This window comes from Rattus norvegicus, chromosome 8, assembly GCF_021556685.1.
Source record: "Rattus norvegicus strain SHRSP/BbbUtx chromosome 8, alternate assembly SHRSP_T2T, whole genome shotgun sequence".
NCBI classification, from domain to species: Eukaryota; Metazoa; Chordata; class Mammalia; order Rodentia; family Muridae; genus Rattus; species Rattus norvegicus.
In genome coordinates this window covers 81236877-81255333 of record NC_141541.1, presented here as the reverse complement: position 1 = coordinate 81255333, position 18457 = coordinate 81236877, and the positions used below count along the sequence as shown (strand labels likewise).

The window sequence follows — 18457 nt, the reverse complement described above, 5'->3', positions numbered from 1 at the left end:
CAATTAGTTTATTTCACAGTTATGTTATACCAAGTGTGAATATTCATAATTAATGAAGAAAGACCCACATGGTGATTCAGGAATCCAGGAAGGTTTTTCTGTACACACCAGCCCATTTTCTACTGGTCTGAAACACAAACTAACCTCACTTCCTGTTGCTGGGAAATGTGGTCTAGAGAGGTTCCAGGTGTAAGGAAATGGGTTACAGTGTCCCTGCTAGTCTAGTTCAGAAAGAAATACCACAAATACTTGTAGGAGGTGTCAGAGGCTGTGAAGTCACTTACTCCGTGTTTTGTTCTCTGTGGCTAAGTGACAAGCAGCAGTCATCAGGGGCTGTGTGTTCTCAGCTGCTCAACCTTCCTGAAGGAGCAGGTCTGTACTTACTGCTGGGCAGTGGTGGTGCACACTTTCTATCCCAGCAGAGGCAGGGGCAGAGGCAGAGGCAGAGGCAGGGGCAGGGGCAGGGGCAGGGGCAGGGGCAGGGGCAGGGGCAGGGGCAGGGGCAGGGGCAGGGGCAGGGGCAGGGGCAGGGGCAGGGGCAGGGGCAGGGGCAGGGGCAGAGGCAGAGGCAGAGGCAGAGGCAGAGGCAGAGGCAGAGGCAGAGGCAGAGGCAGAGGCAGAGGCAGAGGCAGAGGCAGAGGCAGAGGCAGAGGCAGAGGCAGAGGCAGAGGCAGAGGCAGGTAGATCTACAAGTTTGAGGCCAGCAGGGTATACTAAGTTCCACAACAGCCAGGTCTGAAATTCTGACTTGAAAAACAAACAAAAAATTTTTTGTAATTAATTTTTAAAAATTACTTTGTGTACATGGGTGTTTTGCCTACATGTATGTCCGTGCACTGTGTGTGACCCTGATTCTCACAGAAGCCAGAAGAGTGCATCGGGTCCCTTAGAATTGGAGTCACAAACTACTGTGAGCTGCTCTCTGGATGCTGGGACTTGAACCTGGGTCGTCTGTAAGAGCAGCCAGTGCTCTTAGCTGCCGAGTTACCTCTCCAGCTCCAGCTTTGGTATTTCTCAGAGTTAGATAAATTCATCTAAACCATTCTGACTAGGATAAAATGAAATCTCAAAGTAGTTTTAATTTGTTTCTCTCTGCTGGGTAAGGATATTGAACACTTTAAAAAGTGTTCCTTAGCCATTTGGATTTCATGTTTTCAGAACTCTCTGTTTACTGTTATGTCCCATTTTCTAAAAGTGATGCTGCTTTGTTTTCTTGACGTTTACTTTTTTGAGTTCTTTGTATATTCTAGTTACTAGCCCTCTGTCAGATGTATAGATGGTGAAGATATTTTTCCCCATTCTGTAGGCTGTCTCTTCATTTAAACGTTGGTGGCCTTTGCTGTACACAACCTTTTTAGTTTCATGAGGCCCCGTCTATGGTCAGTCTCAACACCTAAACTTTTGGGATCTGGTTTAGAAAGTCTTTTCCCGTGGCAAGGGAGTTCAAGAACATCCCCCACCTTCTATCAGATTCAACTTTATGAGGCCTTATGCTGAGGCCCTTGATGCATTGGGAGTTGAGTTTTGTGTAGAATGAGAGAGAGAGAGAGAGAGAGAGAGAGAGAGAGAGAGAGAGAGAGAGAGAAGAGAAGAGAGAGAGAGATCCAATGTCACTCTTCCTCATGTAGATGGCTATTGATTTTGACCAGCGTCACTTGTTGAAGATGGCATCTTTTTTTCTCCGGTGTGTATTGTTGGCCCTTTTGTCAAAAGTCAGGTGGCAGTCGGAGTTCAGGGTTCTTATTAGTATCCTCCATTCCATTTTATTGATCAATGTGCCTGTTTTTATGCCAGTGCCATGTTGTTTTAGTACGATAGTTCCATAGCATGACCTAAATCTGAGATGAGATGCGATTGGCACCAACAGCTTTCCCATTGTTCTGGTTTGTTCTGGTTCTTCTGGGCCTTATTTTTTTAATTTTTTTTTTAATTTTTAACTTCTGGGCCTTTTGTACTCCTCTATGATATGATCCTATGTGTGATGGGCCCTAAAGATCCACCAGAAAACTCCTACAACAGATAGACACATTTAGCAAAATGGCTCTTATTATGTTGAGAGATGTCTTCTGTATCCTTCGTTTCCCCCGAAGACTTTTATTATGAAGGGATGTTGGATTTTTGTCAATGACCCTTGCTTCATCTAAGAAGATGATCATATGGTTTCTGTCTTGAGTTCGTTCTTGTGGTGGATTACATTAATTGGTATTTCTTTTGTACTGAACCATCCCTGTATCTCTGGAAGGACGCCTCCTTGATCATGGGGAATAATCTCTCTGCTGTGTTCTAAATTCATTTTGAATTATTTTACTGAGAATTTTTGTGGCTATGTTCATCAAAGATATTGGCCTATAATTTCGTTTTTTGGTGTTGTACTCTTTGTCTGGTTTTGGTATCAGGATACCATTGGCTTTGTAAACCGATATTGAAAATACTCCTTCATTTTCTAGTTTATGTAATAATTTGAGGAGTATTACTGGTAGTTTTTTGAAGGCCTGGCAGAATTCTGTGCTGAATTCATCTAGCCCTGGGCTTTTCAGTTGGGACATTAAAATGTACTGCTATTACATCATTCGATTTGATGGGTCTATTTAATTTACTTATTTCATTTTAATTTAGCTTTAGTCAGACATATGTAGCTAGAAATCTCTCTGTCTCTCTGTCTCTCTGTCTCTCTGCCTCTCTCTGCCTCTCTCTCTCTCTCTCTCTCTCTCTCTCTCTCTGTACAGATCAGGATGTAGAACTCTCAGTTTCTTCTCCAGCACCATGTCTGCCAGCATGCTATGCTGCCATGCTTCCCTCCATGATGACAGTGGACTAAACCTCTGAGACTGTGAGTACTTTCTTTTATGAGAGTTGCTGTGGTGATGGTGTCTCTTCACAGACATTGAAAACACCTCTCTTTTCATATCTACTTTTATTAATTTAGGTAATTTTTCCTTTTGGAGAATTTGGCTAGAATTATATCACGATTGCCAATCTTTTTAAGAACTAACCTCCATTTCATTGACTGTACTTTTTTTCTCTTTCTATTTCGTCCATTTTGGTTGTCTTTTCGCACCCACTTTCTCTGGGTGTTGTTTGTTCTTGTTTTTCCAAGGCTTTGCAGCCCATCATTAAGGTATTGGTTTGAGATCTCTCGATGTTTTTGATGTAAGCAGACACTGCTGTAATTTTCCTCTCGGGACTGCTTTTGTTGTGTCCCGTCCAGTTCAATGTGCTCTGTTTTCGTTTTCATATTGTTGTAGGCATTTTAAATTTCCTTCTTCCTCTTTGACCCAATTATCATTAATAGCTCATTGTGTAGTGTTAATAGGTTTGTGCACTTTCTCTTGCTGTCGATGTCCAGCTTTATTCTCTTATGATCAGATGGAATGTAAGACATTTCAATTTCCATATATTTATTGAGACTCCATTTGTATCCTAATGCATAGTTTGTTTGGGGATAAAGTTCCGTGGGCTGCTGATGGAGTGTATTTTCTTTGGCGTTTGTGTGGAATGTTTTGTTAAGTCCATTTTATTTATGATGTCTGTTTCTTCGCTTATTTTTTTTCCAGACCACCTCTCTACTGGTGAGAGTGGGATAGGGAAAATCATCTATTAACCCTATGCTACAGTCAACCTAAGACCTACATAGAAAACTCTCATGTAGTAGAGGGCCCCTGTATACTGCATGTATTAGAATTATAATATGCTGTGGTGGGTATTTTCTTTAATGAATATGAAGTACCCCTTCTTTTTTTCTTTTTTTTTTTCCGGAGCTGGGGACCGAACCCAGGGCCTTGCGCTTCTTAGGCAAGCGCTCTACCACTGAGCGAAATCCCCAACCCCTGAAGTACCCCTTCTTATCTCTCCTGACTAGTTCTGGTTTGAAGTCTATTTTGTCCGATATTAGCATAGCTATGCCTCCTTGCTTCTTACTTCCATTTGCTGGAATATTTTTCTCCATCATTTTACCTCAGGTGGTCTATTGCTGATGGTGGAGCATGTTTTGCAGAAGCAGAAAAAAGACGGATACTATTTTCTAATTTAATCTGTTAGTCTGTGTTTCAATTTTTAGTTTTGCTTTTGTTTGTTTTGCTGTTGGTTTTTGGTTTTCATTTGTTTTTAGCTGAGACAGGGTTTCTCTGTGTAGCCTTGGCTGTCCTGAACTCGCTCTGTGGACCAGGCTGCTGGGATTAAAGGTATGTGCTGCTACACCTTTTTATTATGAGTGGAGACCATTAATATTATGAGTTGTTATTAAAATATGTGAATCAATTCCTGTCATTTGGTGATTTTTATGGCATTTTGTCAGCTCTCTTTTGGTATTTGCTTTTCTTCTGTGACCTCTTGGTTGTGTTTATCCTTTAGATTAAATATTTGTCCTAGAATCCTCTGTAGGGCTGGCTTAGTGGCCATAAATACTTTTTAAATCTGTTTTTACTATGGAAACTTTTTATCTCTCCTTCAAGCTTAATAGATAGTTTTGCTAGGTATAATATCTGGGTTGACAGTTGTGGTTCTTCAGGACTTGGAGTAGATCTTTCCACGTTCCTCTAGACTTTGTCTCTGCTCTCCTCTGACTCATACAACCCTCCACTTCATCTGTCTGTTTATAGGGAAGCTTCCCTTTCCCCCTTGTGAGCTCATTGAGGTTCAGAGTTATGCTTTATTTAGTTCTGATTTGCTAACACGCAATCCATAGTGGATACACTGAATTTAATTAAGAAAAGACATCTGAGGACCAGAACTGGGAGGTAAACTCTACCCTTAAGTAGATGAGTCTCCATTTGAATTTGAATATGAGCCAGAGAGAGTGTTGATCTGGTAAATCTCTTAAATAAGATGTTTTCTCAGTAGCACAAAGAGGCTGAAGGCTGGCACTGTGTGTAATACTTTTGTGGGGTGTGGGGACCTGCATGTGTATGTGCATGTGTCAGGGTATCCATTCATCTGTGTGCACATGTGTTTTAAGACCAGGGATAGAGATTGAGTGTCTTCTTCAGTCATCCCCACTTTATTTTTTGAAGCAAGGTTTCTCACTGAGCCTAGGGCTCATTAATCCTAAATGGCTGGGCAGCAAGCTCCAGAGATCCTCCTGACTCTATCTCTGGGATGACCAATATGTCTACACCTGGACTATTTTATGTGGATGCTAGGGATCGGAACCCAGTCTTAGTGCCTGCCTGGCAAGCACTTTACCACCTGAGCCATCTCCCTGACCCATATTACTCTTGATTGCTTTCTTGCTTTGGATGAAGTCGGAAGTTTGCTAATCATGCGGAACATCTGCAATCCTTTTTTTTTTCCCTCAGACCTTGAACCACAGACCCTCTGTCTCCTAAGTGCTGGGAATAGAGATGTGTGACCTCATGCCAGATGGAATATGGAGTATGGGAAGATATACAGAGAGGGTCTGTTTGGATCCCTGGTGTTTGACTTTCCATCTCTTCTGTGTCCTTTTTATATAATCACAGAGAAGACCCCAAGGGAAAATGTGTTTGCCGTCCAGATAACCATACAAAATAGCCTGTTTCCCGAGCTTAGTTTTTCTTTCCTTTTCTTTTTTTCTGGTGGTGGTAATAGGGATTGAACCAGGGGCCTCATTCATGCTAGGCAAACACTCCACCACTGTGCCACACTCGCAGTCCTCTAGGATTCACTTAAACTTTATAAATTTTGCGTGAATGAAAATATTGAAGCACCTTGTGCTTGTAAAATTGGTTTCAAATTAGATAGTTCGAATTTCTTAATTGAGACTGAAGAGACTTTTGGGTAACTCGTGAATTGAAAGGAAAGAAACTGCCAGTTTCCGTCCCAAAGGTGACCCCTTTAAAGACGTATTTGTTAGTTATGAGTGACAGAGGTTACGGAGCCAGCCGGGACCATTTCTAAAGTGTTAAGCTGACCTTAGGTAACGAGGTCGCGAGGTCGGTGGGGGTCAGGATTGTGCAGGAGAGCCCTCTGCCTTTTGTGGAGAGCTTTTTAAAAGGTTTTAGCTTTCTGTCCCTCCCTCTCTTGTTGATGTCTCATCCTGCCTGGCTGTTTTTTAAAAAACCACCGTGATTTGAAATCTGACTCATGGGCTGACCTCCCCAGTGGAAGGGCACATGGACAGCCAGATGCTGTGGTCGGAGCCTCTTCCCATTTGGCAGGATGGAAGGAGCCCGAAGCCTGATAAGAAGGCATCTCTTACGTGCCCCACCCCCAAATCTATCTAATGCAGTCACTGTTTTCAGGTCTCCCCTTCCGCTTCTGCTTCTGCTTTTCTATGGCTCTGGTGACCTCGGATAAGTCATTCACACTTCCTGGGGAACCCCCCCCTGTCATTGACAAAATAAGAAATTCGGACTGCATGGTGTGTTATTGATTTTTATCTCATTCGTTTGGGTTGATAAAATGACTGAACCCTTTTGTTTTTGTTGTTCCTAATTAGTAAAAATTAAAAACAGATCAGGTTTTATTTTCCATGTTCTGTGCATCTCTTTTTTTTTTTTTTTTTTTTTTTTTTTTTTTTTTTGAGCTGGGGACCGAACCCAGGGCTTTGCGCTTCCTAGGTAAGCGCTCTACCACTGAGCTAAATCCCCAGCCCCATGTTCTGTGCATCTCTTTAGGGATAAAGCTGCTGCGTTAGCTTTGCCCTGTGTGTGACTAACAGCACTGTACACGGGGCAGTAGATTCTGGGAGCTCCTACTTAAAGGGCAAGTCCCGGAGGACTCGGGATTCAGCGTGAGTGGGGCCAGAGAGATGGCTTAGTGGATAAGGCAGTTGATGCCAAACCGGATGGCTTGAGTTTGATCGCTGGGACCTACATGGTAGGAGGAAAGGACTAACTCCCACGAGCAGCCCTTTAACTTCCCACATGTGCACCATGGCTGTGCGTGTGAACACACACCTATACACGCATGCGCAAAACGTTAAAATAAAATGCAATTTTTAAAAGTTTTTTTTTTTTAAGCGTTTAGTACAAGCGACTAAGCTTTGCTACATCATGTGCGCTTAGTGCGTGGTCCTATCTGTTCTCTCTGGCATGTGTGACGGCACCAGGATGAACCTGATACCTTACTACTACACTATGGGTTTGTTTGTTTGCTTGCTTTTTGGTTTTTTTGTTTTTTTTTTAGCATAGACAAACTATGCTATATAGTCTCTTCTGAGCATTGAAGACACATTCTGACAGCCTTTGAGCAGAGAGATCCAGCTCCCTGCCCACTGATACCTGAACTGACTGGGTGACATTCCTTCGTCATTAATTTCTGTCCATCAATTGGGAAAATAAGTCAGCAGGATGAGTTCTCTCTCTCTCTCTCCCTCTCCCTCTTTCTCTCTCTCTCCCCTCCCCCACTTTGGAAAGCCTGCTGGAATTTTGACTGGAATGTTTTCCAGGCTCCTGGCTGTAGAAACCTCAGCTCCCTAAAACCACAGTTGTTTGTGTGTCTGCAGCCCTACAGGAGGCTACAATGGTGGAAGCCCAGTGTGGAGTGTCTTCCATTCCCTTATCCCTCAGGATTCCAGAGACTGGCAGGAGGACAGTTCTCCCTGCCAGGGGCTCATCTAGCTCTTCCCTCCACCTCCATTTTAGGAGAAAATGCCAAGGGGAGAAGAGAACATGACTGTTGATGATGCTGGCACCACAGACATCTGGTAGATATGCTGAACCCACAAGAACCAAAGACCTCGAGTAGAAATTTTAGAATTGTTTAAATCTGATTCAATTAAATGAGTATTTCAAGGAATAAACTGATTTTTTGTTTGTCTGTTTGCTTTTGTTTAGTCCTTGCTGGTCTGAAACTCAATATGTACATCAGGCTGGTCTCTCATCTGCTGGCCTCTGCCTATCCAGTGCTGGGATTACAGGTGTGTGCTACCACACTCAGGCTTGTATGCTAAAATTTGGTTCTGTGAGCAAGGGAGATGCAAAAAAACATTTAAAAAGCATAAGCAACAGGTTCATCTTCTAATGGGAGAGAAAGAAAAACACATCTAGATCTTACACAAGATACAAAATGAACGGTGGGTGGGGACCTGGGAGATGGTCATCTGGAAGGGAGAGCTCCCGGGAGGAGGCTTCTGGCAGAAGGTAGCATTTTAACTCAGTCATGAAGAACGGGTGTGATTTAGTAAACAGATCTGACTAGGGGGCAGAGGTCATGGAGGGTGATCCAGAAAAGCAAGGAGAAAACAGTTTGAAAAATCCTAGATGAAAAAACCAAAACAAAGCAAGATACTACATAGTAATGACTTCTCAGTAAAGTGTCCAGTAATCTGAAAAAAAAAATCCTAGAGGAGGCAGCAAATGACTGAAGGGATGGGAGGAGTTAGGATTCAGATAAGGTCCCGATTAATAGTGCTTTAAAAATCATTGAGAAGAAGATGATTAAAGGCAAACTGAGCACTTAGTTTAGGAAGATAGATAGATAGATAGATAGATAGATAGATAGATAGATAGATAGATAGATAGATAGATGATAGATGATAGATAGATGATAGATAGATAGATAGATAGATAGATAGATAGATAGATAGATAGATAATAGATAGGAAAAGAGGGGGAAAGGAGAGGGTAGAAGGGAGATATTGTTAGAAAAAGAAAACCTGTCATATATAGCACAGAATATCTTAGAAAAACTTTAATATTACTTAGACATTGCTCAGACTAGGATAAGTGTTGGAAATAAAACTTTTGTATGTGCAAGACTCTAGGTGTATACCAGAGAGAAACCAGAGGACTATCTCAGTTGTCACCAGGGCATTCTCAGGGGAACTCATCCACTTCAGTCAAGCCAAGTTCCAGTTAGGCCAGACATATATACGGGCCAGCGAGCCCCAGGGATTTTCCTGTTCTGCCTTCCCAACTGGGACTATGCCTGTCATGTTGGTTCATCGAACTCGGGTCCTCATGCTTCTGAGGTAAAGCAGACTGCTGAGCTACCCTCCAGCCTTGCACACTATGGTTCTCATGTGCGTAATCACTAAGGCTATTGAGGCGAAAGCCTTAGCACTCTGCCAGCTCTCTATGCTGGTTGCTACTGGTATTATTTTTAAACCTTTAATAATATTTATCGCAATTTTTCTAGTTTTATGAAACCAAAGTCCAAAAAGCAAGAGTTGAAAAGTGCTTGGCTATGAAATGAGGTGGGAGGGATCCATAAAAATTTGACCCTATGGAGTGGAGACTGGAGGCAGCGGCATATAAAATCTGCGATGATGAGGGGCACATTGAGCCCCATCAGACCGTTCCCTCCAGCCTTGAATTTTAAGCTCAGCCAGTGTCCTTTTTTTTTTTTTTTTTTTTTTTTTTTTTGGTTCTTTTTTTTTCGGAGCTGGGGACCGAACCCAGGGCCTTGAACTTCCTAGGCAAGCGCTCTACCACTGAGCTAAATCCCCAACCCCTTCAGCCAGTGTCCTTAGTAGCTACAAACCACTTCTGTTCCCTAGCAACCTTCTACACGTCTCCCCAAGCCTAGGCCAGGTACCACGATATTTTCTTCCCATTCTTTCCTCCCATTGGTTGAAACACACAAGTGTTTTCTGTGTGTTCAGAATTCTGACCATGCACAGAGTTGTATGCCTGTTTCTCCCGCTGGGCTCTTCTGGCTGTCTTGCCCTTATAGGTACCCAAGAAATATTAATGTTATATGGCAATATTACGTTTATGGTTTTGGATGTTTTGTCTGCACGTATGTATGCATACTATTTGTATAAATATATAAGGAACCCAGAAGAAATCATGGGAACCCCTAAGAGTGCAGTTACACATGATTGTCAGCCATCATGTGGGGTGCTCAGAATTGAACCCAGGTCCTCTGTAAGAACAGCCAGTGCTCTTGATTGGTGAGTCATCTCTCTAGCCCATGTACATATCTGTTTGTTTGTTGAGACAGGGTCTCACTATATAGCTCTGGCTGGCCTGGAACTTGTCATATACAGACCAAGTTGGCCTTGAACTCGTAGAGATCTGTCTGGTTGCCCTCTGGAGTGCTGTGATTAAAGGTGTACTATCACATCCAGCTATACTTACATTTTAAATGTAGCTGTTGAAGGAGTAGCTCCAAGACCTAGATATTTAAAAAAATAACCATTTTTCCTCTCCCTCTCCCTCTCCCTCTCCCTCCCTTCCTTCCTCTCTTCCTTCTTTACAGAGAGGGTCTTGTAGCCCAGGGTGGCTTCGATCTTGGCATCCAAACCACTGATATTACAGGCATGTGACTCCCCTCTAACCTATAGATTCTTTTTTGTAAACTCTATTCTTTTATCTGAAGGTGAGAGAAAACTGTACTTATTGTTTTATTTGTTTATTTTATTATTTTTATCTTATTGTTTTTCTTTCCCTGTGGCATGAAGTTCTAGAGGGCTCTTTTGATACTGTTTGGTACTCAAGCTGTAGTCTACCCAGCTCGAGGCTAAGCTGTTTCTTGTTCCTTTTGTTGTCTCTGGGTTTCTCAATTTGAGAAACTAACTCCAATACCCTGGTGGTATGTGTGCCCTGCTGCTCAAATGTTCATAGAGTTTTCCCTGCTCTTTACTCTGCTGTCTTTGGTTCTGTAGGGGACCTTACCCAAAGCCATTCCTGATATCTGTTATCATTTCCCACCCCCAACCCTAGGCTAAGACAGAGTACAAACCTTTGTCAGCAACCTGCATGCTAATGGTTTCTATCACTGCCTCCTTTCTAGCATGGGATTTCTTCCTCTTTCCACAGCAGAAAACCTTCACCTTGGCCCAGGAGTTGACATTTGCTCTGAGACATGCATCAAGTCTCTTTTGATGTCCCAAGGGTCCCATCAAAACCTGAGTGGGATCAGCTTTTAATTGTCAACTTGATCACCTGGGAGGCAGGCTTCTGACCAGGTCTTGAAGTGGGAGGACCTGCCCATTGTGGGTGGCACTATTCCCTGTGCAGAGGATTCTGGATTATATAAGAGTAGAGAAAAACAGCTGAGCATTCACACTCCATGTTTTCAGATATGGGGGAAGGTTTCTAAGCCTTCAAAGTACAGTGTCAAAGTACCCTGGCGAAAGCAGCTTAAGGGAGATAGAGTCTGATTGTCTCTCAAGTACATTAATTCATGGCTCTCTGTTCTTGACTGTGATTGTGAAGTGACTTGCTACTTCGCGCTCCTGCCATGTTTCTTGAAATGATGGACTGTACTTGAGAGACAAATAGACTCTGCCTCCCTTAGGTTGCTTTTTGTCAGGGTATTTGACACTTTGAAAACATGGAATGTCCTTTGTCCCTCAAGGGAAAAATGGACAGTGAAGAGGGAGTGACTGGAGTCTTTATTATTTCAGTTGCAATAGGCGGTTGGTTAAGTGGACTTCGTGGCATAGAGAAGAGAACTAAACATGTAAACTTAGGCATCAAAAACATGAGGGTTGGACTAGAGAGATGGCTCAGCAGGTAAGAGCACTGACTACTCTTCCAGAGGTCCTGAGTTCAATTCCCAGCAACCACATGGTGGCTCACAACCATCTGTAATGGGATCCGATGCCCTCTTCTGGTGTGTCTAAAGACAGCTGCAGTGTACTCATATAAATAAAAATAATAAATCTTTAAAAAATATGAGGGTTTTGATCCAAGAGAATATTCTTTGTCTCCATACATGTCAAAGGGGAGGGGAAAATCAATTCAGTAATTTTTTTAAATTAAGCACTATGCTGATTACCCCCAGGGAATAGAGAGGAAGTTTGCAATTAGGTATAAGATCCTTTGGGAGTATGGGCCCAGGCTTCCTCTGTAGCCTTTCCCCCACCACAGCCTTCCTAGACTACTCAAACCTAAGCCTTTTCTGCCTTCATCTCTTAGACAAAATGCCTGCAAGGCTCCCCGGAGCGCTTCACATCAGCTGACAAAGTCTTCCTTAAAAAAGATCAAATTTCTGCAGCAGTGGCCTATTGCATGCAGCATTGTGGTAGCTCTTTTGCCCAGCCTGTCCTTACAGCAGCGACCTCAGACCTGTGAATCACCAAGGCCAGGGACTGAACCCATCCCACAGTACACCTGGCACATTCCTATGACCGAATGAAGGGTGTGTGTGTGCGTGCGTGTGTACACACATATGTGCACATATTTTTTTTTCTTTTCTTTTTTTTTTTCAGAGCTGGGGACCGAACCCAGGGCCTTGCGCTTGCTAGACAAGCGCTCTACCACTGAGCTAAATCCCCAACCCCGCACATATTTATATATATGGATATGACAAACATCTGCATGACGTCTAGGCCATCAGCTATAGTAACATATATGTTGACTATAATAACATATGCTGAGTGCTGCTGTCTAAGAACTTTGCCTCCATTTTCTCATGTATTCTTACCCACAGACAAAGCCTAGCTTTTAATTTCCATTTAGAGGGAGTAGTATTGAGAGCTAGAAAGACTGTTACCTGTATAGAATTACTTTCTCACCTTACTATCTTACAACTGTTATTTAGTTGTTAAATGTGATTCCTAGAATCTTCTGAAGTTTCCCTTTGGAAAGTTTCTGCCTAAACAGGGATGTGGCTAAAATACAAATGTACCAATGGGGAGGCAGAGGGCTTGGGGCAGGAAAGGGACGCAGTCTAGCAGCAGAGGCTGAAGTAAGAGACGTTGCTGAAGTTCAAACCTAGGCTAGGTACCTGGCTCAGTTGGTAAAGTTCTTTCCCTGCAAACACACCCACGGACTTGAGCTCCATCCTCAGTACTCATCTACAGAAGAGCCAAATGTTACCTGCTTATATCCCAGCCCGGGCTGCCAGGAACGAATGGACCCGTCCAGTTTAGCATAGATAGTGAGATTCAGGCCAGTGAGATACTTTGCCTCTCCCGCTTCCTCTCTCTCCCCCTCTCCCCCCCCCCCCCCCCAGTGTTCGGCAGTGTTGGTCAGGAAGTCCCCTCCCCCTCTCCAATACAGGCTGTTGATTGCAGGCTACAGCTGGGTGTTAAAGCCCTGTTGCTGAGGGCAGGGCACTGTATACTTTGGCTGTAGACCAGGGAGGGAGAATTGGGCAGGAACTGAGTTAGAAGCCCCCTGCCCACTGGCTGCCATTCCTAGTGCTGGAGACTTGTTAGTGCCGGTCCTACCAAACTATGAGCCCACGCACTAACACTGGCAGCATGCCGGGCAGGCTATGCACTAACACTGGCAGCATGCGGGGCAGGCTATGCACACTGAGGTAACAGTGGCACAGCTATTATGGGTACAGTGAACTGGGTTCCACTTGCACTTAAAACTCGCTCCACTGGAGAGAACCTGCGCTTGGTATGTAAAAAAACCCGGGGCCATGGGTCCTGGTGAGGAACGCTAGTGTTGTTTTGTTGAATGGATTCTATGTGCTTGTAAAGAGACACAATATATTACTGCTGCTGTCAGCCTTGGTCGGTGAGGCTTCTTTTTGCAGTGAGGATGGTGGTTGCTATGGAGACTCGTAACCAGTCAATCTTCTGGGAATAAACGCTTGTTGCTGTGGCACAGTGACCCAACACTCAACCCTTAATTGAAAAAAAAAATACCATACACTTATGTCACCTTCTCTAAGCCTAGAGAATACAAGGGCAGGAAGAATTGGAAAGGCCAAAAGAAAAAATAGCACGTTGTACGGCATTTCCTCTGCATAGGACAGGATTTTATCCCTTCTTGTTATAGTTGCTTGTTTGTGTGTGTGTGTGTGTGTGTGTGTGTGTGTGTGTGTGTGTGTGTGTGTGTTTTTAAGTGGTTTAACTTCTTGTGATGTGGTCATATCACAATTTTTTTTTTTTTTTTGGTTCTTTTTTTTCGGAGCTGGGGACCGAACCCAGGGCCTTGCGCTTCCTAGGTAAGCGCTCTACCACTGAGCTAAATCCCCAGCCCCCATATTACAATTTTTAAAAGATTTCTTTCTGAATATGTGTCGGAGTTGGGAGCAGGGCACCTGTTTCAGGCACTCTTAGATGCTGGAAGAGGTGACTGAGGGCCACCCTTATGTGGGTACTGGGAACTGAACCCAGAGCTTCTGAAACAGCAGCAAGCTCTCCAAACTGCTGAACTCTCTCTAGTTCTGATAATGGCTCTTAAATCGAGTACCTGTGGGGGCTGGAGATATGGCTCAGTGGTTAAGAGTACTGGCTGCTCTTCCAGAGGTCCTGAGTTCAAATCCCAGCAACCACATGGTAGCTCACAGCCATCTGCAATGAGATCTGATGCTCACTTCTGATGTGCTCATATACATAAAAATAAATAAGTCTAAAAATAATTTGAGTACCTGTGATCATTAACATGAGGGCTGTCATGAAATGGAGCTTACTGACAACCTCTTGAGGTGGTAGGAAACGCATGAGCTCCTTCCTTCCCCAAGGTCATGTGAGGTGGGATGAGGATTAGATGTATTGGTTGCTCACAGATTATCTAATGCCATTCTATACTCATGTACAGCGCCAAATAAACTAATTGGCTCACCAAGCAAGGCTTGAGTAGAAACCTTTGTTCAGTCTGCCATTGTCCCCTCTAGCTGGTGTGGATAGGAAATGACACCACCTCCACCTCCCCCCCACCCCCGGGAAAGTCACACGTGAGCAGTTTGCCTTGTAGGTTCGTCCTCTGATGGCTGTAAGTGGAGTTGCTGACTTTTAGTTTGTATAACATTTTTTTCTTATGAGGATGAATGTGAAGGCCTCCAAAGCAAAAAGCAGAAGCCTCGAGACGGCCTATTTTGGAATAAGGAAGAAGCAGATGACCCAGACAGAGGGGAAGTGAAGAAGCAGGCAGTTGTAGGTCTGGGACAGTAAGGGCTTCTCTTGTCTGTGAGGGTTTGCCCCTGACATGATTTAGAAACAAGCCCCAAGCCCCTATCTGCGCCCTCCGTATCTTACCTTCTAGGGAGGGGCCTGAAGAGAGATTCCTCACCCCTGTATCCATTAGCTATGGCCAAGGTCCTAAGGTCACATAGTAAGGGTGCGAACTATCAAGCCTGCCCCTGTGAGCTGGGAAGGGGTCTTTGTAAGGTGAGTAGGACACAGAAGATATCCACCTCACTGCTAGATGTCCTAGTTTGAAGGCACTTGTGAGGAGAAGGGAGGGAAAAGACAGTTGATGGGTAAAAAGTGCCACAACTGTCAAGAAGATGGAGACTGAGAAAGAACTGGCTTTAATTAATTAATTAACTTTTTGAGACAAGGTGTACCATGTCCCTGGGGGGCCTCCCACTTGCTATGTAGCAGGGGAAGGCTTTGAACTCCTGCCCAGTGTTACAGTTAGAGCTCTGTCTCACCAGACATGGTTCATGTGATGCTAGGGGATTGAACCTAAGACTTCAGGAATACTACCAAGTGTTTTCATTTACTTTTGTGAACTGAAGGCCAAACTCAACACCTTACATAAGCTAGGTAAGTGCTCCGCCACTGAGCAATGCCTGAGGCCTCAAACGAGTTCAGTTCCTAACGACTAAAGAAAAGGCTGCTAGAGAGACGGCACCCACGTCACATAGCCTCAGCTTCAGGGAATCTGATGCCCTTTTCTGGCTTCCGTGGACACCACACTAACATCTACACAGACACACAATTACAAATAAAATATTTCTCCACTCCACCCCTGAGGAAGAGGGGAAGGAAAGACCGTAGGAGTCAGAGGGGGTGGAGGATACCAGGAGAACATGGCCAACCAAATCAACTAAGCAGGGCTCATATGGGCTCTCGGAGGTTGAATCAGCAAGAACACGGCCTACAAGGGCCTGCAAGGCCTCTGAGCATTTTAGCTTAGTGTTTCTTAGTGGGACCCCTGACAGTAGGAACAAATGTGTCTCTGACTTTTCTGTCTGCTCTTGGGACTCTTTTCTTCCTGCTGAGTTGTCTTGTCCGGCCTTGATATGGGGGCTTTTGCCTTGTCTTCGTGTATCTTGTTTTGTCCTGTTTGGTTGTTGTCTCTGAGAGGCCTGTTCTTTTCTGAAGGGAAACAGAGCGGGAATGAATCTGGGGGAGAAGAACAGTTGTGGGGAGCTCAGAAGAGTGGACGGGGAAATAGTGGTCAGGATGTATTGTATGGGAGGAGAATCTATTTTCAATTTTATAAAAGTGTACAGGATGGGGGAGCTGGGTAGGGAGATGGTTCAGTGGTTAGGAACACTTGTTGCTCTTGCAGAAGATCTAGGCTCTCCTGGGGCCTGTATGGTGGCCTACAACTATCCTTAACTCCAGTTTTAGGGAATCTGATGCCCTCTTTTGAATTTCACAGATGCCACACATGTATATGGCACACATACATACATGCAAATAAACTATTCACACCCCTAAATTAAAATAAATAAACTTAAAAAAAAGTATATGGAACAAAAAAATTAGTCTTATATCCTCTGCTAATTTGGCTTATTTGTTGAAGATGTTGGTGGAGAGAGAAAATTGGGTGACCAAAGGAAGGAATTCAGAGATGGCTTTCTGAATGCAGGGATGGAAACCAGAGGGTGTGCCTGAGGCTAGATCTGTAGCCGGGAAGGAGGGAGAAGGGAAGAGAGGCAGAGACCACGGGGTTGGGAGCTCTGTTTTGGCATCTGAGGTACTTTCTGCTCAGAGCCTCTGAGATGGCAGCTTACAGGCTGTGGATGGGTAAAAAAGGGAATCAGAGGCCAGAGGCAGAATTTGGAGTACTGTTTCTGCATTCATTTTGTAGCAAGTGATACTATAGCAAAGAGTTTTAAACTGAGCAGCTCGGACAAACAGAAATCTACTGTCTCAACCCTAGAAAGGGAGGTTAGAGTCACCTGCTGTCCTAGTTAGGCGATCCAGTGTTTTCCTTGCTCTGTTGAGACACCATTCCAAAATCAACTGGGCTATTTCATTTACATCACTGAGGGAAATCAAGGCAAAGCTGATGCAGAGGCTGTGAAGGAGTGCTGCTTACCAGCTCGCTCATGGACTGTTCATCTTGCTTTCTTGCTTTCCTTCTTTCTAAGATTTTAAATCTTATTTTATGCATACAAGTGTTCTATTTTCATGCACACTAGAGAAGGAAATCAGATTCTATATGAATGGTTGTGAGCCACCATGTGGTTGCTGTGATTTGAACTCAGGACCTCTGAAAGAGCAGCCAGTGCTTTTAACTGCTGAGTCATCTTCCAGCCCCCACACTGCTTTCTTTTTTTTTTTTTTGGTTCTTTTTTTCCCGGAGCTGGGGACTGAACCCAGGGCCTTGCGCTTCCTAGGCAAGCGCTCTACCACTGAGCTAAATCCCCAACCCCCCCACACTGCTTTCTTATAGCACCCAGGGCCCTTAACCCAGGGGGAGCACCCTCCACAGTGGGTTGGGCCTATCTCATCAAAATCATTAATCAAGAAAATGGCTCAGAAGCTTGTCCCCAGGCCGGTGTAGTGGGGGCATTTTCTCAATTAAAGTTCCTGTTCCCAGACAACTCTAGTTTGTGTCAGGTTGACATGCAACTAAGCAGCACATCTGGGTTGTGACCTACCCTGAGTGACTCCATCTTGTCCTAGTTTTAGCTAACTCATTAGTGCTTCACCCAACCACTCCCTGGTCTCTGCTACCCACATCCTGCTGAACAGAGGATTCCTGTGCACTGTGCCTTGGTGGTGGTGGTGGTGGTGGTGGTGGTGTCCGTGGTTTTACAACATAAAACAAATTGTTTTCATCAACTGAACTGAAACTTTTGAAACGTCTGCCCGCTGACCTGCCTCTGGTAGGATATAATTGTGGGGTTCTGCCTTCCTTTCTCTGGGGTCAAGAGTTCTTTCTGGCATAAGACTGCTCTGGACAGGGTCTAGAGAGATGACTCAGGGGTTAAAAACACTGACTGCTCTCCTAGAGGTTTAATTCTCCAGCAACCACTGATGGCTCACAACCATCTGCAATAGGATCCCATGCCCTCTTCTGGTGTGTGTCTGAACACAGCTGCAGTGTACTCATATAACTAAAAATAAATACATCTTTAAACAGCAATGAGAGAGAGAGAGAGAGAGAGAGAGAGAGAGAGAGGGAGAGAGATTCTCTGGCATCCCAAGTGGGCACAGCAGGTCTGTTCCATTTGAGGCTGCGGAAGAGGACCTACCCGTGCCTATCTCTCTCTGAACTTCTGTATGGTGAAGTCATTTCAGGCCCTTGCCTTTCTCTGTACAGGATGGTTTCCCTGTGTCTTCATTTGGCCTTCTTGTTAGACAATCAAGGTCACGCCTGAGTTCTCAGGGGCTACAGTTTCGCTATATTTTCTATTAGAGTAGCGTACCCATGAGTTTATTGGTATACTCACAAGAACATGGGTGACTTAAGGATACCTGTGTGGTGTGCAGGTTGGAGACTCTTCCGTAAGATCGATCCGTTTTCTTTTCTTTCTTTGTATGTTTTTGTTTTGTTTTTCAAGACAGGGTTTCTTTGTGTAGCTTTGGCTGTCCTGGAATTCACTCTGTGGACCAGGCTGGCCTCACATTCACAGAGATCCACCTGCCTCTGCCTCCTAGTGCTGGAATTAAAGGCATGTGCTACCACTTCTCAGCTAAAACATTTTCTTTTGAGAGGAGACA

The 18457-nt window shown here is 44.2% G+C and overlaps 1 long non-coding RNA gene across 3 annotated transcripts; it reads left to right on the top strand.

Annotated features, from left to right (window-relative positions):
• The first annotated feature begins 218 nt into the window (after positions 1–218).
• Positions 219–7724, top strand: LOC148004243 (uncharacterized). Of its 3 annotated transcripts, XR_015627888.1 has the most exons (5): positions 278–372; positions 862–1007; positions 2727–4181; positions 5295–5393; positions 7563–7724. It is a non-coding gene; the product is annotated as an uncharacterized LOC148004243 (long non-coding RNA). The 3 variants fall into 3 exon arrangements; XR_015627889.1 differs by lacking the exon at positions 5295–5393 and having other exon boundaries at positions 219–372; XR_015627890.1 differs by lacking the exons at positions 2727–4181; positions 5295–5393 and having other exon boundaries at positions 239–372.
• Positions 7725–18457: the final 10733 nt, after the last annotated feature.